The sequence below is a fragment of the Cimex lectularius genome, unplaced genomic scaffold, assembly GCF_000648675.2.
Source record: "Cimex lectularius strain Harlan isolate CLEC.00 unplaced genomic scaffold, Clec_2.1 scaffold21, whole genome shotgun sequence".
Lineage (NCBI taxonomy): Eukaryota > Metazoa > Arthropoda > Insecta > Hemiptera > Cimicidae > Cimex > Cimex lectularius.
Genome location: NW_019392671.1, coordinates 1339166 through 1356428, shown reverse-complemented (window position 1 = coordinate 1356428; position 17263 = coordinate 1339166). Strand labels below are relative to the sequence as shown.

Here is a 17263-nt window from a genome sequence, read left to right as displayed (position 1 = left end):
TATCAGGTACGACGTCAAATTTAATTATAAATGGAGTTCCTTTGTTTGTCAAGATGAATTATTTACATAAAATAATATTTAACAAAAATATAAGCCATCTGAGATTTACGTTTATTAAAGGACGAATCGAAATCGTTTGTACTGGTCGTATAAATTCCAAATCGATGGTACAAGATAGGAATTATGTGTAGAGATTAGTGACCGTTAATCGATAGTTATTCAGATATCGTGAGATGCACCCGACCGCATCTCACGATATCTGAATAACTATAGGAATTATGGTTTGGTTTCTACACGAACAAGAAATCAAAAGACATCTGTACTTGCAGCAATGAAAATGGCCAATTGATTATAATTGCAAATTATTACATTTAAATAATTAATCTTTATTTAAGGTATTGGTTGAGATAAAAAAGTCAGTGTAACAAGCGTGATTCGAACCCACGACATTCGGTTAAATATGCCGCTGCTCTACCACTTGAGCCATCGTGACTTCGATCCACTCGGACACCAACTTCCCATCTTAACCCCACGTTTTGAATTTTCCCTCCTTTTTGCCATTTTTCAAATGTCTTGTAATCTTTTTGAATCTCGGGACAAATGAAATGGTCACGGAGAACTTCAGTGAAGATATACTTCATTTAACTTATTAAATACACTAGTTTATTTAGTTGGTCCGCCTGACCAAATAATATCTTTCAATTAATTAATCCTTATTTAAGGTATTGGTTGAGATCAAAAACGAGTGGATCGGGGTCACGATAGCTCAAGTGGTAGAGCAGCGGCGTATTTAGCCGAGTGTCGTGGGTTCGAATCCCGCTTGTGTCACTGACTTTTTCATCTCAACCAATACCTTAAATACAGATTAATAAATTGAAATATATTGTTTGGTCAAGAGAACCTCGAAAACTAGTGAATTATTACATTTAGTTTAGTCGTTCCCTGTTTGCTCTGGTTGGTTTTGGTCTGTCAAATGGATTTCGTCAGAAAACATACTTTAGTGGGGACCTTTCACAAATTGAATCTCACGGCATGACAAATTTTAGGGGTTTCATTATATAAAAATTTCAGATTTGTTATTCCTACCCCACTTTATGTTTCATTTTGGGTCCATCTGTATACCATGAAAAGGCTCTTCAATTCGTTTCTGGGCTTTTATTCTACCAAACAGCTGTAGTTTATTTTTTTCGCATGGTCTGTCGAAATTTTCTTTTAATTTTGTCAGTAAAGTTTCAAAAGTTTTAACTGAAAATATATTACTTCTGTATATCCTGTCATTTTATGGAAAACTGAAGTTTCGCAATAAAGATAAGTATAAGAGAAAAAAAAGGAAAAGAAACGAAAAGGAAGACCAATAAACATAAATTTTTACCTACGACGTTACGAAAATACAATGATTGATATTTTTTATTACATCGTGATGCATGTTTTCCCATTTGACCATTTTCCGTCTTGAAACCTTCAATAAAAAATCTACAGTAGGCAGAAAAATCACAACCAGCAGACATGTATAACAATAAATCCCTGCTTAGTACAAACACTTTTTTTTTATTTACTCTCTTTTGAATAATCGAGTGTAGATCCTCAGTTCTAAAATGAGCCGCGGATCCGGACGATGAGTTTTTGGCTGGAGGCAACAGAGAGAAGCACCGGAAAAAGCACAGGCTTGCCACTTGATCAACTAATTTCAACACGACCAAAATTATTAATTATTGTATTAACTTAATACATATATGTTCAACAGTCATAATTGATCGTATTAATTATTTCAATTAATTAAACTTTTTATTTAAGGTCTTAGTTGAGATGAAATAGACAAAGTCACTTGCGGGCCTCAAACCCACGATATTTGAAAATACGTGAAAATTCGAAAGGCTGTAGGTGGAGATGAGAAGTTGGCATCTGGGTGGATTGAAGTCACGATAACTCAAGTGGTTTAAGCAGCGGTGTATTTAGCCGAAGGTCCTGGGTTCGAATCCCGTTCGTGACACTGATCTCAATCAAGACCTTAGATAAAAAGTATATTTAATTGAAATATTTTATTACTTTTTTGTTCCATCCTCACAAAATTGATAATCATTGATTATTACAAATATTAATGTCTTTGTTAAATAATCCTATCATTATAGCTTTGGGTTTAAACTTATTCTAGGGAGATCGCGAAATCTTTCTGTCATCCAAGAGCCGAAAGATTTGATTAGAGAATTTCAAGTGGAGGAATCTAGTCCATTAACTATTCAGGTTAAATGGTTGATTAGCCATTACCATCATCATTCTTCAATTTGAACCGTTAGCATTTATTTTATCTGTGCCTTCTTTCTGTTGTAAAAAATTAAGCAGAAAAGGACTGTTTATAATTCTATTTTATAAGAAAAGATCACAATAGCTCGTCGAGTTCACATGAAACAGAAAAATATTTGCGATTACATACGCATCGCATCGCGTGGAATCACACGGCATCCCTCGCAGAATAAACAGGTCGCACGCTGATCCATGCATAGTAAATGAAAACTTCTTTCCTTGCTAATGAAGCTTATTCTTACGTGATATCGCTTGGCATCGCTCGGCTTCACTCGCAGTCTAAACAGCTTGAACGGTGATCCATAAATAGTCTATGACAGTTTATTTTTTTGCGTTCACAGAAGGAGGATAAGCGGCGAAAACTGTACAACTATTCCATAAATTCTGTAGCTTGTTTTACTATGGGTTTGTTTGATTATGCACTTGTTTAATCTGTTTTCTTTTCTTTAGGTTTCAAAACACATTGAAAGGGACGCGACTAGTCAATCTTCTGAAGAAGTAAGTCTTTCTTTATATGTAAAAATATGTTTAAATTAAACTTCATAAGAGGATTTACTTGCAAAATGTATTTCTGTTGTTTAAACAGTGAAGAGGGAGTTGGTTTTTAAAAATTAAAAGTTGTTGTAAACATGTTTTCGTTTAGCTCGGCTTATCGTATTAAAATGCTAAGCAAATGCAAAACGAGCTTGCAAGAAAGGTTAATTGCTGTTCTAAAGGAAAAAACGATTATTTTAACAGTCAGTAACGGTAAGAGGATGGGCATAGGAATTGATTATTTAATAATATAACGTTGATATCTGGACGGGAAACCCTTTCGTGACTGGGGGTAGCAAGTTGGTCAACATTTATTTTAGATGCCAGCGAAGAAAGTATTTTAGGTACAAAACTAAGGGAGGAGAAATGTGTTATCTTGTTCTTCGTTGTAGTTTTGACGGTGGGAGGTAAAAGAGTTGCCGGTGTGATTGGTGAGGAGAGAGAGACGGGGCTAAAAGTAAAGGAAGTTTTCTCAAAGACCCACTCGCCAGACAAACTTGTCGAAAGGAGGAGGAATCGAAAATGGATATGGATTGGAAAAGGTGAACACCACCGGGTCCCCTTTTAGACAAACTCTGTCTTCGGTATTGGACGAAAGGGAACTGTTCGTGTTTTTTTTTCGGTTTTTCATTTTTCATTTTTCCCTTGACATTTTTTTCCTTTAAGACCCTACGTAAGTAAAGTCGGAATGGAAATATTCGAACCGTCTTTTTGACTTCTTTCTAAACGGCGTCTGTTTTTTGAGGAATTATTTTATCGAATGATAAATAAACTCGAATTATATATTATTACACGAGAAAATATTGTATTAACCTTGTCAATCCGAACTTTCAAAAGAGAGAATCGTGGCCAATTTAACCCCAATGCTGGGCGTGAAAAGTTCTACAGACCTTTGTAACTTTAATCAGCTGAAAAAAGTGATGATTTCTTTTATACCTGTTGTTAATAAAAAAATAGTGTAATTTCTTTTTCTTTAAGCAAGGTTAATTTTTTTTAAATTATTTTTGTCTGTTTGAATACAACAAAGATAATGGAAATACATTGAAAAATCTGTTGATCAAAGAACAAACAAAAAATTGTCCCCTTTAATACCGAGTGTTTCCACCTCTGCCTCGAATCACGTTCGTTAAATACCTTCCTTGGAAATTATTTATAAAAATCCTGAGGAATTCTTTCACATTCATCAAGAACAGCTGTTTCCAACTCTTCTGGGCTGGTAGGACCTCGTCGACGTACTCGACTCTTAAGTTGATCCCAGAGGTGTTCGATTGGGTCTTTTAATTAATTACCTCTGTGAAGCTAGAGATATTCCTCTCACAACAACCAATTCGGTGCGGGCGTCCAAGAAAATGCCACCCCAGAACATCAATGACCCACCATAGAATGCCTGACGCATGAGGCGTACCTTTCTCCTGAGCGTCTCTATATGAAATTACACCGTCTGAAGATTTGATGCCAAATCTCACCTCATCTATAAAGATTTCCGTTTAATCTTGTCCTCATCGTCCATTGAATTTGTATACATATATATATCCCCCTGCGAATTGAAGCCTGGCCATTTTCTGAGTTGTGGTAAGAAGGGGTCCAAGATCCGGTTGCCATGGCCCAGAGGTTATTTTATGAGCCTACTTCTTATAGTACTGGAGGAAATCGAAACATTTCGGACTTGTCTTATCAGATTTCTCATCTCATTTCCCGTAATGCTGCGGTTTCATAGAGCCTGATGAAGGATGAATATATCTCGTCTGTAGACCCTGTCCTGGTCTTCTAGTGTGAAACCCTGTTCCTCTGAAGCGCAAAGAACCCTTCCTATTGTTGAGTGATTTACACTCAGTCTCCTGTCGTCTTCGCTCTGTCTGAATCCTTCCTTTAATAACGTTATGACATTAACTTGACACTGTCATACTCACACAAATGCCTGACTGGAATCATTGATAAAGGTTTAAGAATAAGAATAATATCAAAGTAAACCAGGGATACAGATTAATGGAATTTTCGTGCAAATGGGATTCATCAGTACAAAAATAAACAATGCATTATTTACTGTATTTTCCTTACGCTAGCTACGAATTACCTGTACCTAATGTAGAAAGACAATGGTTTTAATTTTAAACTAAATAAATTGAGTGGTGTGTTAAATTTGTCCATCAGTGTATTTTAGTGATGATGACAATCAACCATCTCCGAACAGGTTGTCCAGTTGATGTTGTGGAGATCAGGGGTGTAATCTTTTTAACAATGAATTACTATTACTTAACTCGACAACAATTATATTCATAAAAGTTAATTTCAAACTGAACGGATGAATAGTTCATTAGTAAATATAAATAAATATTTATGCCATTTTGTTAGTAAAATACATCTTCATTAGATGTTGGTTATAATACTTCAAAACAGTTACATTTAATACTGTTCTGATTTAAAAAAACATTAATAAACAAAATAGGGGACGTCGATGGCCGCAACGGTTTAGGCGTTGACACTGCGCTCATCACTGTAAGTTAAAGGTCCCGGGTTCTAATCCAGCGGCCCTGCATTCGAACCCGACATACTTAGAAATGAGCTTTTTTCAAAAACACCAACACCGGCACCCCGAGGGTTGATATAACCTCTGCTGTTGCGAACCTTCGTAAATATGTATATATATATATATATATATATATATATATAAAGGGGCAGGTACATGTGTAAGGAAACTTTTTTTATAAGGTAACAATACGGTTATCTTTGGTTTCTATAACAGTTCACAACTACAATCAATATATGTACATAGAAATTACAAAAATAAAAACCAAAAAGACAAAAGGTAAAGCAAAAAAGTTCATTCCCAGTTAAGGATTTGAAAACAAGTGTAGAACTGTTTATAAATTTCGGCTACCACTGAGAAAAAAAGGGTCATAGCTAAAGCTACTCATATTGTTAGAAATAACCTAGGAAAAGAGAAACATATTACTTCCCTTGCTTTAAACATATCAATCTCAGCAACCCATTCATTTATAAGAAGACACCGCAATTTAATTATATGTAAGGCTGACGATCTGTAATCGTAATGATAAAAAAATACTGTTACACGGAAAAAATGACAGAAGTGTCTAATGATCAAATACTTACATACCCAAGCACTCAGGCTCTACCAAAAAATTACAAACTCAATATAACAAATTCTTAGATTGCCTATTGGAAGAGGGATATATAAGTGAAAACCACAATCGCAAATGAAAATGCACAATACTATATCCCCTAGAACCTATTAAATCCCTAAGATTCACAAAATAGGTACACCCCTGAGGCCCATTGTCTAGGTACTCCCTAGCTCTAGCATTATCAAACTCATTAAAAACGTAATCAATAAACAGCTGAACAAGGATTACAATGTGAATAACTCGCACTTATTTAGGGAACAAATGATCAACTATAATTGTTTAATCGTTTGAAATAAACGATTCGAAAAAGAAAAAAAGGGAATAATTTCTTAAGAATTAAATAAAATAATACAAATAAAAATGAACGAAAATAAATGAAAAAATTTAAGTGAGCCAATGTTTCAAATTAAATTAAATAAACCATTCACCCGAAAATAATGCCAAGAAATTCACCTTGCTGAAACTTGTCGAATTCACAGCGGCGACGCAACTTCGGGCCCGAGTCCGTCGTAGTCTCCGGTGTACAACTCCGGCTAATTTTCTTGGGAATATTAATTTCGGGTTGAACCAAAAAAACCATTAAATCACTGGAACAACTTTAAATATCGAAAAAGCTGGAGAGAATAGGAGGAGTGGATCGAAAAAGAATTCCATGAGAAGTGAAGTTGGCTCGCGTAAGCGGAGGGGATCAAAGGAAAACAACTACTTGTGGGATTAAGGGTACGATCTATTTACATATGTATAGTTGGAGTAAACAATAATATAGAAGATGACGAAATTCTCATTTCACTAGATGTAAAGTCATTGTTCACAAATATACCACTAGGGATATCGAACACACTAATGTGTCGACGTCGAAATAAAGTAAAAACTATTACAGGTATTCATTGTAATCTACTTTTAGGAATCCTCAAAGTTAAAGTTGTTAATGGTTATTTTAAGTAATGAGGATTCAATTTATTAAGGGGCAGATGGAATGGCAATGAGTGAATCGAGCTTTCCATGAAACTTAATTACGATTTTACAATAAAAGTAATGAAGAAATAATTAATTAATTAATTATTATTATAAATAATAATTAAGAAATTAATAATAATAAATAACATCAAACAATAAGGTCTTATCTTTTTTTTGTAATTTATACATGTATGTATATATAAATGTATGTATTTATAATGTTTTTGTACAATGCATGTATTATATATATGCATGCAGTTCTTCTCATATCGCCATTACGCAAGAACGGATCTTCTTTTCTCGCTGCTCGCTTGTACCGTTGCTCTCAAGTCGCCGGTACTCACGGACGTTCCCTTCTGCTCTCGTCCTTTCAGTTGCACTCAAGTAATCCGTACGCACGAACGTACCTTCTGCTCTCGTCCTTGCAGTTGTTCGCAAGTCGCCATTACCCAAGAACGTGCCTATGACGTATTGTATATAGTGGCATTCTGTGATAGGTAACACAATTCATATTTTGGCGCCAGATATTTGATTCCAGTCTTGTTGTTTTTAATTGCATCTCTATAATTTATTGAACTTGTGTATATATGCAGAGGTATTAATTTTCTAATTTGTTTTAAAATCTTTTTTTGTAATTTATACATGTGTGTGTGATATACATAGATACATACACATATTATATATAACATTATATATATATAATAACAAGTCACTCCAAATGGAATTCAATAAATAAATCACTTCAGAATAAAAATTGTAGATTATTTGTTTATAATTTCATCCTGTTGTATTCCTTAATAACAAATTATTACATCATGTTATGTTTAAAAAAATATATTTGTCGAACTATTTAATCTGCAAAAAGGCGAAAATGGTTTGCAAAAATGTAAATTTAAGTTTTCAAACGATTGAATTTGATTTGATAAGGACAGAATTTCATTTCCAAAAAGGAGAATTCCATTTGAAAAAGGGCGATTTTGATTTTATAAAGAGTGAATTTGTTTTGCAAAAGGGTGAATTTAATTACCACGAGGATTAAATCACTTTGCAAAACCTTCATCATGTGTTATATTGTTGATGTTAGTTTTTCTGTATCATATTTTTTAGTAAATAAACATAAATCTAATAGAAAAGGTAAATTTAATTTGTAAAACAGGAATTTGATATTCAAAAAAGTGAATATCACCAAACGCTGAGAATGGCAAAAATAGAGTAGAAGACAATGGATATAAAAAATATACATAAAACAAGCCAACGGGATGTGTATGCTACAAACATCAATTAATAAATAGAATCGAACGGCAATTATCAGGAAAAGTATGACTCATGGATTTGTACGTACATACATGGAAATAATACATGATACATGGACCTAAACAACGCCGCTATCTATGTCCCTCTATTCCCAGGTAATCTCAATATATAGACAAGAAGCAAAGTAATCCCCGCCCCTGGCGAGAAGAAGAATGCGAATCGGCAAAACTCCATAACATCTTGGCTTGTCGCCAATATAACTTCGTAACATAAATAAACGCGACAGCTTACTGTACTAGACAACTTAAAAAATGTGGATAAACTATTGTGAAAGTCTGAACAATACCAATAAAAGAAATATGGGAGATAGTGCGTAAACTAAAAGGCTGTAAGAGTTCCCACATCGTTATGCGACCCCATTGGGCCAGGGAACTCCTCATGTACTTTTACTCTGGAAAACGTCCTAAAAGACATCAAATTGAATCAAATACAATCAACCAACAATTTACAAGAATTTGTCATGGAAGAGCTGGACAGAGCGATTAAACCACACTAGGAAATGACACCACCCAACGGGAAACGCCTGCTGCTAATGATTCTTAACGAAATCTGGATGAATGGGGAAAAATAAGCAGCTGCAGAAAACAAGTCTCATCCCTATCTTAAAACCAACTCACGATCCCTGTTCATATAAATCATATCGCCCAATTGCCTTATCGTCATGTATAAAGAAAAGATTTGAAAGGCTAGTAAAGCACCAACTCGGTTGGTTTTTAGAAGCTAACCGCATCTTACCTAACCATCAATATGGTTTCGGAAAAGGAAAAAGCACAATGGATGCTTTTGCAAATTTACTGACAGACGTACAAATTAGCTTCTCTCAAAATAAGTGTGTTATGCATACTCATTGATATACAGAACGCCTGCAATGTTGTTTCCCTAGACAGCTTGGTTGACGAAATGTCTTCTTTAGGAGTACCTTCTAAAATAATCAATAATGTGACAAATCTCCTTCTTGACAGACTCATATAAGACCTAGGAAATCATGTTGGGACCTCAGTTATGTTCGACTGGCCTTCCACAAGGCTCTGTCCTCAGCCCAATACTTTTTAACATATACACAGCGAATCTAGGCGACGCAATAGGAAATGAAGTCAAGAAAATACTTTTTCCCGACGATACAATGCTCTATAGTGAGGCGCACTCATCCCATCATACTAAATAGCTGTAATGAACGATGGCATACATAGACTGAAGTTGACAATTATGGATTGTCTATCTCCGCAGAAAAATGCTCTAAAATACTGTTTACGAGACGCCACAAATCTCTCCTCCCGGACACTATAGTGTGGGAAGTTTGACCTTGAAAATATGCGTTAAACTACTAGGAGTGTACTGGGGTCAACAACTTCTTTGTACACAACATATTGAACATGTAGGGGTAGGGATAGTGATAAAAGATGCGGCCATAAGGCCTTCTGCTCCTCGACCTGAGTAGATCTACTGGGTTCCCCTGTTTTTATAACTAACTGGCCAGCTTCAGGTTGTTATTCAACCTCCATAGCCTTGCAACCGGCTCCTTAGAGTAGGATAATGCTTGTGGTTTTTCCTGTCCTAGTTGCAAGAACCTGCACCTACATAGACGACAGAAACATAAAATGTGTTCTGTGGTCTCCTCCTATTCCTGGAAGTATCTGCACAGTGTTTCTCTCTCTGTAATCCTACCCGGTGTATGTGCTTTCATAAGCGGCAGCGCACTGTCAGGAGTCCAACCAGAATCCTGGTTCGGTTGCGGTTGCATTCCAGTAATTCCTTTGTAGGTTTTGCGGTTTGCCCTTCTATGAACCTCTTCGCGTGCCTCATACCTGGTATTGTGGTTTTGGACCCATTAAGGAACCATTTTAAGATGTATCCCCTTTTGTGGCAGGATGCTAAGCCACAGTAGGGTTCAGGACCTAGAGAGTACATGTTGGCTTCCTCTTTGGCCAACATGTTAATCTTATCGTTGCTTATGTGCCCCGAGTGCCCATGGGCCCATGCCAGGGTCAGGTCATTAGAATCACTTACTTCCGTCAGTATTGGGGCCTCCATGCAAGTCCAAACGCTCTTTGCCTTCACCTCTCATGAGGCTAGGGCCTTTAGTGGTGCCTGACTTTCAGAGAAGATGGCTATCTTCTGGGAATGTATTCCTAGACTTTTTACTTCCTTAGCGCAGTTTTCAACCGCTACATTTTCAGACTGGAGAACTGTAGCACATTTACCTAGGTTTACCGTCAGTTCGGTCTTTGGATTCATCCCGAAGACTCCAACTTGAAGCTTGTCGATTTTGGAGCCGTCAGTGTACCAGTAGAAGTTTGCATTTAGCGGTGTTCCTTTGGCCCCATATTCACGTTCTGGTACCTTGTACTTTTTGTATTTTGTATTAGTGTATTTTGTTATATTGACCATCGATTAGACATCTGTCTGTATCTCCACTTTCAGTTTCCATTATTTATTTACATGGCCTATCCTTCCAGACGGTTGTTCATTTATGAGCCTGTGAGCTGCTGCTCTGGCTTCTCCTTGGATTAAAATACGAAGTGGTGGGAGGTATAACAATAGCTCCAGTGCCGCAGTTGTCCTTATTGAACATGTAATTAATTAATTGCATTATGATATATCAATCATTACTACAATGGTGCTAATGTTAAAACATCGTTACTAGTCCATAATGTACTTGTACTCTCCCGATGAGATTATTGACGCCACTTTTTTCACGATGCGGCTGAGACACACTCTCAAGATGAGTAGAATTTAGTACAAATCCCTACCTTCGTGTCTAGGTGGAATGATGTCAACACCGACCAATACCCTTTCTGTAGAAGCTAAAGATCTTTCACTTAGATTAAGAAGGAAAAGGTTTGCGGGGACGTTTTTGGAGGAAAAACGCCCTTATGTCCATCCTGTCAATACTAACCCCATACATTTTGGAGCCACAAAAAATACGACTTCTAATAGCGATATTTAGTGAGCTTGCACCGTATTTTAATTCGAACTCTGAAAAATCCAATGGCTCACCAATGTACAGTGTTGACTATTTTGAAATAATTAGAAAACTTAACTTCCTCCACAATGAAAGTGGCAGCTCCCAAGGGTATGGGCAGGAATTTGATGCTGTGCTGAATTCAGTGTTCCCCGAACACCTACATCTATACACTGATGGTTCAAAAAACGAAACTTGCGTAGAAGCAGCATATACCGATGTGAACAATAACCAACATCACGGCCAATTTCAACTCTGTAAAACAGCCTCAGTTTTCACGCAGAGCTTGTTGCAATAAAAGTGGCGTTGCTCCATGCCACATGTAGTACGAGGAACTGAGCCGTTGTTATTTCAGACTCCCAAAATGCACTGTTAAGCATTAAATCACCTACTGCTAACAGCTCGAAAACAGTATACACGATACGATCTCTTATGGCATAGATAAATGCTATAGGATGTGCCGCAATTATATGGACTAAAGGACATGCCGGGGTTCAGGGGAAAAGCCGATTACTTAGCAAGTGTAGCGACCACGATAGGGACATATTTGGATCGTGTGTATTAATAGCATTCCTAAATTTAAAAAGTTTCAATCCACTCCTGGAAAGAAATCTTATGAACCTTCATTGCGTGGAACAGGGAAGTTCTATGGAAGCATTCAGCCATAATCCCCATAAGCTTATGGTGTAACTCATACAAAGAAAAAAGAAAATTCATCACGATGGTTTCCTTCCGTCTAAGACGTAACCATCATCGCATAGGATCTCACCCAAGGGTTCAGCCCTTTGCCAACGATGTGGCTATATAGGACCCTCATCACGACTTTTTGGAATGCCCCCAGCCGAAAATCGGTCGTCAGGACATTGAGGATGAAAACGTGGAGACCCTTGCTAATATTCAGTGTATCCTACAACTCCCGTCAGTATATAGGAAAATATATAAATTAACTGTAATAAATGCCTTGGACAGTTAATGTAAATAATTGGTATCTGGCTAATTTGTAAATTTAGAAAAAATTAAAAAAAGTGAATGTGATTTTCAAAAAATGTAAATTTAATATTCAAAAAAATGAATTTAATTTCCATAAAAATACATTTAATTTTTTTTAATGTTCAATTTAATTCGTATAAGGGTGTGCGAAGTTGAGAATTCTATTTGCAAAAATGTAAATTTTATTCGCCAAACGTCGAAATTGATTTGCAAAAGAGTGAATTTAATTTGCTCAAGCCTGAATTTGATTTTCAAAAGGGAGAATTTAGTTTTCAAAGGGGTGAATTTAGAAAATCTGATGTGCAAAATGATAAATTTAATTTGTAAAACTGTATACTTATTTCACAAAAGCGAGACTATATTTTGCAAAATAGAATTTGGTTTTGAAAAGAGCTACTTTGAATTACAACTGGACGAATTTGATTTCCAAAATAAAAACAATTGATTTGCAAGAGGGTGAATTTAATAGAAAAGAGGGTGAAGTTAATTTACACAATAGAGAACTTAATTTCCAAAAGAGCGAGTTTGATTTGAAAAAGAGTGAATTTGGTTTGCAAAAGAATGAATTTAATTTTCAAAGAGGCGAATTTTATTTGAATTAAGATGAATTCAATTTGAAAAAGAGAATTTTATTTGCAAAAGGGTGAATTTGATTTTCAAAAAAGTGTTTTTAATTTTAAAGTGGTGAATTTAATTTGTATTGGGTGAATTCAGTTTGAAAAAGAAAGAATTTAATTTGCAAAAAAGTAACTTTAATTTACAAAAGAGTAACTTTAATTTACAAAAGGATGAAAACAAACGATGCGCAAAAGGATGAATTTAATTTGAAAAGCCTTTGGCTTGCTATGTAATTTTCACGTTTTTTATAATTTATTACTAAATAAACATTATTATTGTATTTTTTTTTTCGTTTATGATAACTTCTTCCAAATGTCACTGTTTCCACGTGCACCATTGAATTGTTCTCCAACTCTTCTTCGGACTCTTTCACGACCATATGGACTGTGAAGGGTCTCGTCTTATCCATTCCTCTATCGTCTACGATTGGTGCATAAGAAGGAGGCCTTTCATAGCTTTCAAAGGTCTTCTAAGACTTGGCTCTGATTTAATATTTTTAAGTGTTTAATGCCAAAGTCTTCGAATCTTTTGAATATTTTGTCTGAATTTTTACATTTTAATGAAGATCAAGAAAAATCTTAAAGAAATTTGGTTGGAAGTTTATGGAGATTTTCTTGATACAAACATGGCCTTTTAAAAACAGATTTGATATTCATTTATGCGTTGTAACATTTTTTTTAAAGCAAATGTGTACAATGAAAAATGAATAAACTGACATTAATGACTAAACTGGGCCAGTGAGTTTATTTTGACAAGGGGAGAGCTCTAATAAATTGCAGAGGCTGCCCTATCATTGTTAAGTGATTCTGTGGGAAGAGTGGCTGGGTCTGCTGATATTTATTAACCGCGCTCCTGCCGGTTAGTATTAACGTTTTGCATGATGCGATGGGTTTAAGTTTAGAGGTTTCAGATCGTGTGAGCTGCAAAGTGGGGGCTTTACGTTGTGTATGCCGCAGTAGGCCTATTTACTTGGGGTACGCATATTGCAAAAGGCGGGGGGTTGCATGTTTGCTATATCTCTACCCTCTGTTGTCCTCACCTCCATTTCTCCCTTTATTCACAATAATGCACGTGTCATAACGTCAGACTTCATGACTTTCTACGACCTTCTCTTTCTAGCGTTTTCCTTAGATTTATTATTTTCCTAATGGCGTTTAACTGTAAGCAGCGTATAATAATTTGCAACACGTGTAACTCTTGAAATGCCTAATCTATCTAAACACAAATGATAAAAGTCAATTAACAAATTCATCATATTTAAAAACTCCGTCTTCTTTGTAAACTTAAGCGATAAATTAAAGTAAAGCAAAACCAATTTAATGATAAATTTGATTCTCTGTAATTTTGCACGTCTGAGTTTAACAATTACACCAAAACAAGCTATTTGTATAAATAACCACATTTTTACACATATGATTCAAAAGCTACGGATAGTTCTTATCAAGACATAAAAGGCTCTGAATAAAATGTAGTCATCAGTGTAAAAAGAATATGTGTTGTGTATTAACTTCCTACCATATAAATGGAATCGACTTAGTAGTCCCACCCATGTTTTTTTTTCAAAAACTACTCAAACCAAAAAAACAACAGCTATACTTTCTTCTATTGGACTTTCACTTGTACTCCCCGATGTACTAACCCTAAACAAGTGATGTTCCTTGTTATGTGACTCGGTTCACAAGTATCCCATTTAATGTTCAGGAGAGCAACCAACTGCAGGGGTTTTCGACAGCTAGGTCATTTCAGCCCCCAACGCATGCAAAATATAATCTAACCTAAAACTAACATCTATAATACAATCGCACATATAAGTACATTCAAACCTATGTATATTGCACTCATTCTGGTTAGTTGGTTGAATACTCGATATTCCTCCATCGACCCTCTCCCGGCTATTGTCATAAGTATTACGCCATTGACCTTAATCACACACTACTGAGATCGTGACGCTATATTTAACCATCAGCCCCTCACCACTCCCACTAATAAATACAAGGACACAAACAAAACAAAACCATAAAACACATAAAACAGATCTATCCACAATAAAAAAACCACGTCCTATAAAAAGCAGAACAGCGGACCCGAAACTCGCTACTGTGCCCAAGAATCATTTTTAATCCGGAGGCATGCTACACTCTCCCTGTAAAGAACCAAATGGAAGCGAAAACTTTCGAACAGTTATGTCGAATAAATTTAATCCACTTTTTATTGCATTTTTCTCTCATTATCTAAATTTACCTTAAGCGGGTTGCGACTTTTTTCAGAAAAACAGCCGAATGAGAGGATAAGTTCTTAAGTTAATAATATTAATTTTACATTTTTATTTTTTTTCAGCTTCATTCATTTTCATAAGTGATACAGATCCAAGGCTTAGTTACTGTACATTTTCCTGAGGATTTAAGGGAGGGGGCGTTTTTTGGAAGAGAAGATAACTTCTTTTTTTTTTTTTCAAATTTGTTTGTTTAGCTCCACTTCCATTTGATAGATTGCATTTCCAAACTGCATTTATTTTTTTAAGAGAATCTGTACTTTTTATTTAAGTAACTATCTTTCTGCAATTTTTGGGTATCATTTAGTTAAATCCTTTTAAAAAGATAGTTCCTACTCACAGCAAGGAACTATCTTTTTAAGAAGATTGAACACCGCTCTCACTCCACCATTCAACATTTCTATCATTTAGTTATTCAAACTTCAAAGAGAAGCCCAAAGATCTTAAGGACTTTTTTAGCCCTTAAAAGGCCATTTTTCGTTATCATTTTCTGAAAATATATTCCTTCTTACCTACTCCTTATTACTTTATCGTGAAATCCTATCAAACTAGCAGGTTTAGAGTGAGATGCAGCAACGAGTTCTTGGTAGTTGGCGTCCCAAAAGGGAGCATTCTTGGTCCCATCCTTTACATGCCGACCTGCGTGAATACACCCTAATACCCACTTCGCGGACGATACCGAAACTTTGTCCTCTAACTCGAGTCATATCCAATGTACCACCAACATCCAAAAACACCTTGTCCTTATCGAAGACAGGCGCACAAAGTGGAAGACCAGACTGAATAATTAGTCTACGTTCAATCTGAAAAAATAGTTTTTCCCTCCACTGTACATCAACAACAAAGAGATTCCCACTTCCATTACAGTAGACTGACCTGAATCCGTATTGACCGTCAACACTAAACTGACCTTATAAGAGGTTCTACCAAGCTATCCAGCAACCAGCGCATCCACCAATCCATTCAATCAAAAGCCCTCAGACAAATCGTCAAAGCTCCTTACTACGACACCAATCTCACTATCCACAAAGACCTGAACATTCCTCTTGTCAACGAACTGATCCGTTCCCGATTCCAAAAGTTTCACACCTCTTGATCCATACCAGCGTACTGCCCGAGCCCTCGGACCCCCGCCATGTCGCCTTAATCGACGTTGACCTCGAGACCTCCTTGCTCCTTATTCTCTCATACTGACAGCCTGCATTAGATGGCAGGTGAACCACTGGCATTAGTGTTAGTATTGTGACCGTGTGAAAAAAAATGCTTTGTGATCACTGACATACTAATATGTATGAGGTACAAATAAAATAATTTAAAAAATTTAGCCTCAGCACTTTTTTTGGCATGAACATTTTAGACGTTTTTTTTTTTAATTTTCATGCCCTAATCAAATTCGTTTGAACAGTTTCCGTATCGATTGAACGCAACTAATTCTAACGGGGTGGCTAACTAAAATTAGATTATAAATGTCATATACCGTGAGAGTTACTGTGGAATGGTCTAAATATAAAGGACGAATGAAGGTCAAAGGTTTTGTTGACGAAACGATACAAATATTATGTAATATACAATCAAGGATAAAATTGTTTGGCTGAATATAGTTGCTAATTCTTTGTTTTCATTATTATTGTTTTATAGATTAAGATCTTAGTTATGGATGTAGTCAATTTCGTCGACCAAACTAGACTGTGCTGTGTCCTTCTTAAGAATGCAATACGTATTATCAGTATGATGCTGAAGGCGTTGTAAAAAAGAACTAGATTAAAAAAGAAAAAATGAATGGAAGTATAGATAAGCACGACGGTCCATTGAGCACCGTCTGCTACGTGAACGTGATGGCGAGGGAGTCAATGCAGGCCGGGGCGATGAATGGGTGTGTACAGACGTCACGCTCGGATAACTCCACTCCACTTAGATGGCTTTGCATGACTTCTCACTTCCGAAATTGACCTTTCACTGAGTCGTGCTGTCGTCGTGAAAAAGGTGTTTTTGATTGTTTTCAAATTCCGTACACATATTGAACAGGTTTGACGGTTATCGCTGAGGATGATGATGCGCATTCCGTGGTTCAAAATCCCGTTTTATTTGCAGAGCATACCTATCAATGAGGTGTGACACACATACCCTAGAAAATATAAAAAGTCAATTTGACCACACATCACACGTATTATA

At 36.0% G+C, this 17263-nt stretch overlaps 1 protein-coding gene across 4 annotated transcripts in view; it reads left to right on the top strand.

The window, feature by feature from the left end:
• Positions 1–17263, top strand: part of LOC106668565 (transcription factor Sox-13) — a 597903-nt gene that overhangs the window by 287788 nt on the left and 292852 nt on the right. For all 4 annotated transcript variants that reach the window (XM_014397456.2, XM_014397454.2, XM_014397455.2 and 1 more), the window contains one exon: positions 2752–2799. The gene's annotated coding sequence lies outside the window, so the exon portion shown is untranslated. The remainder of the gene's footprint in view (positions 1–2751; positions 2800–17263) is intronic.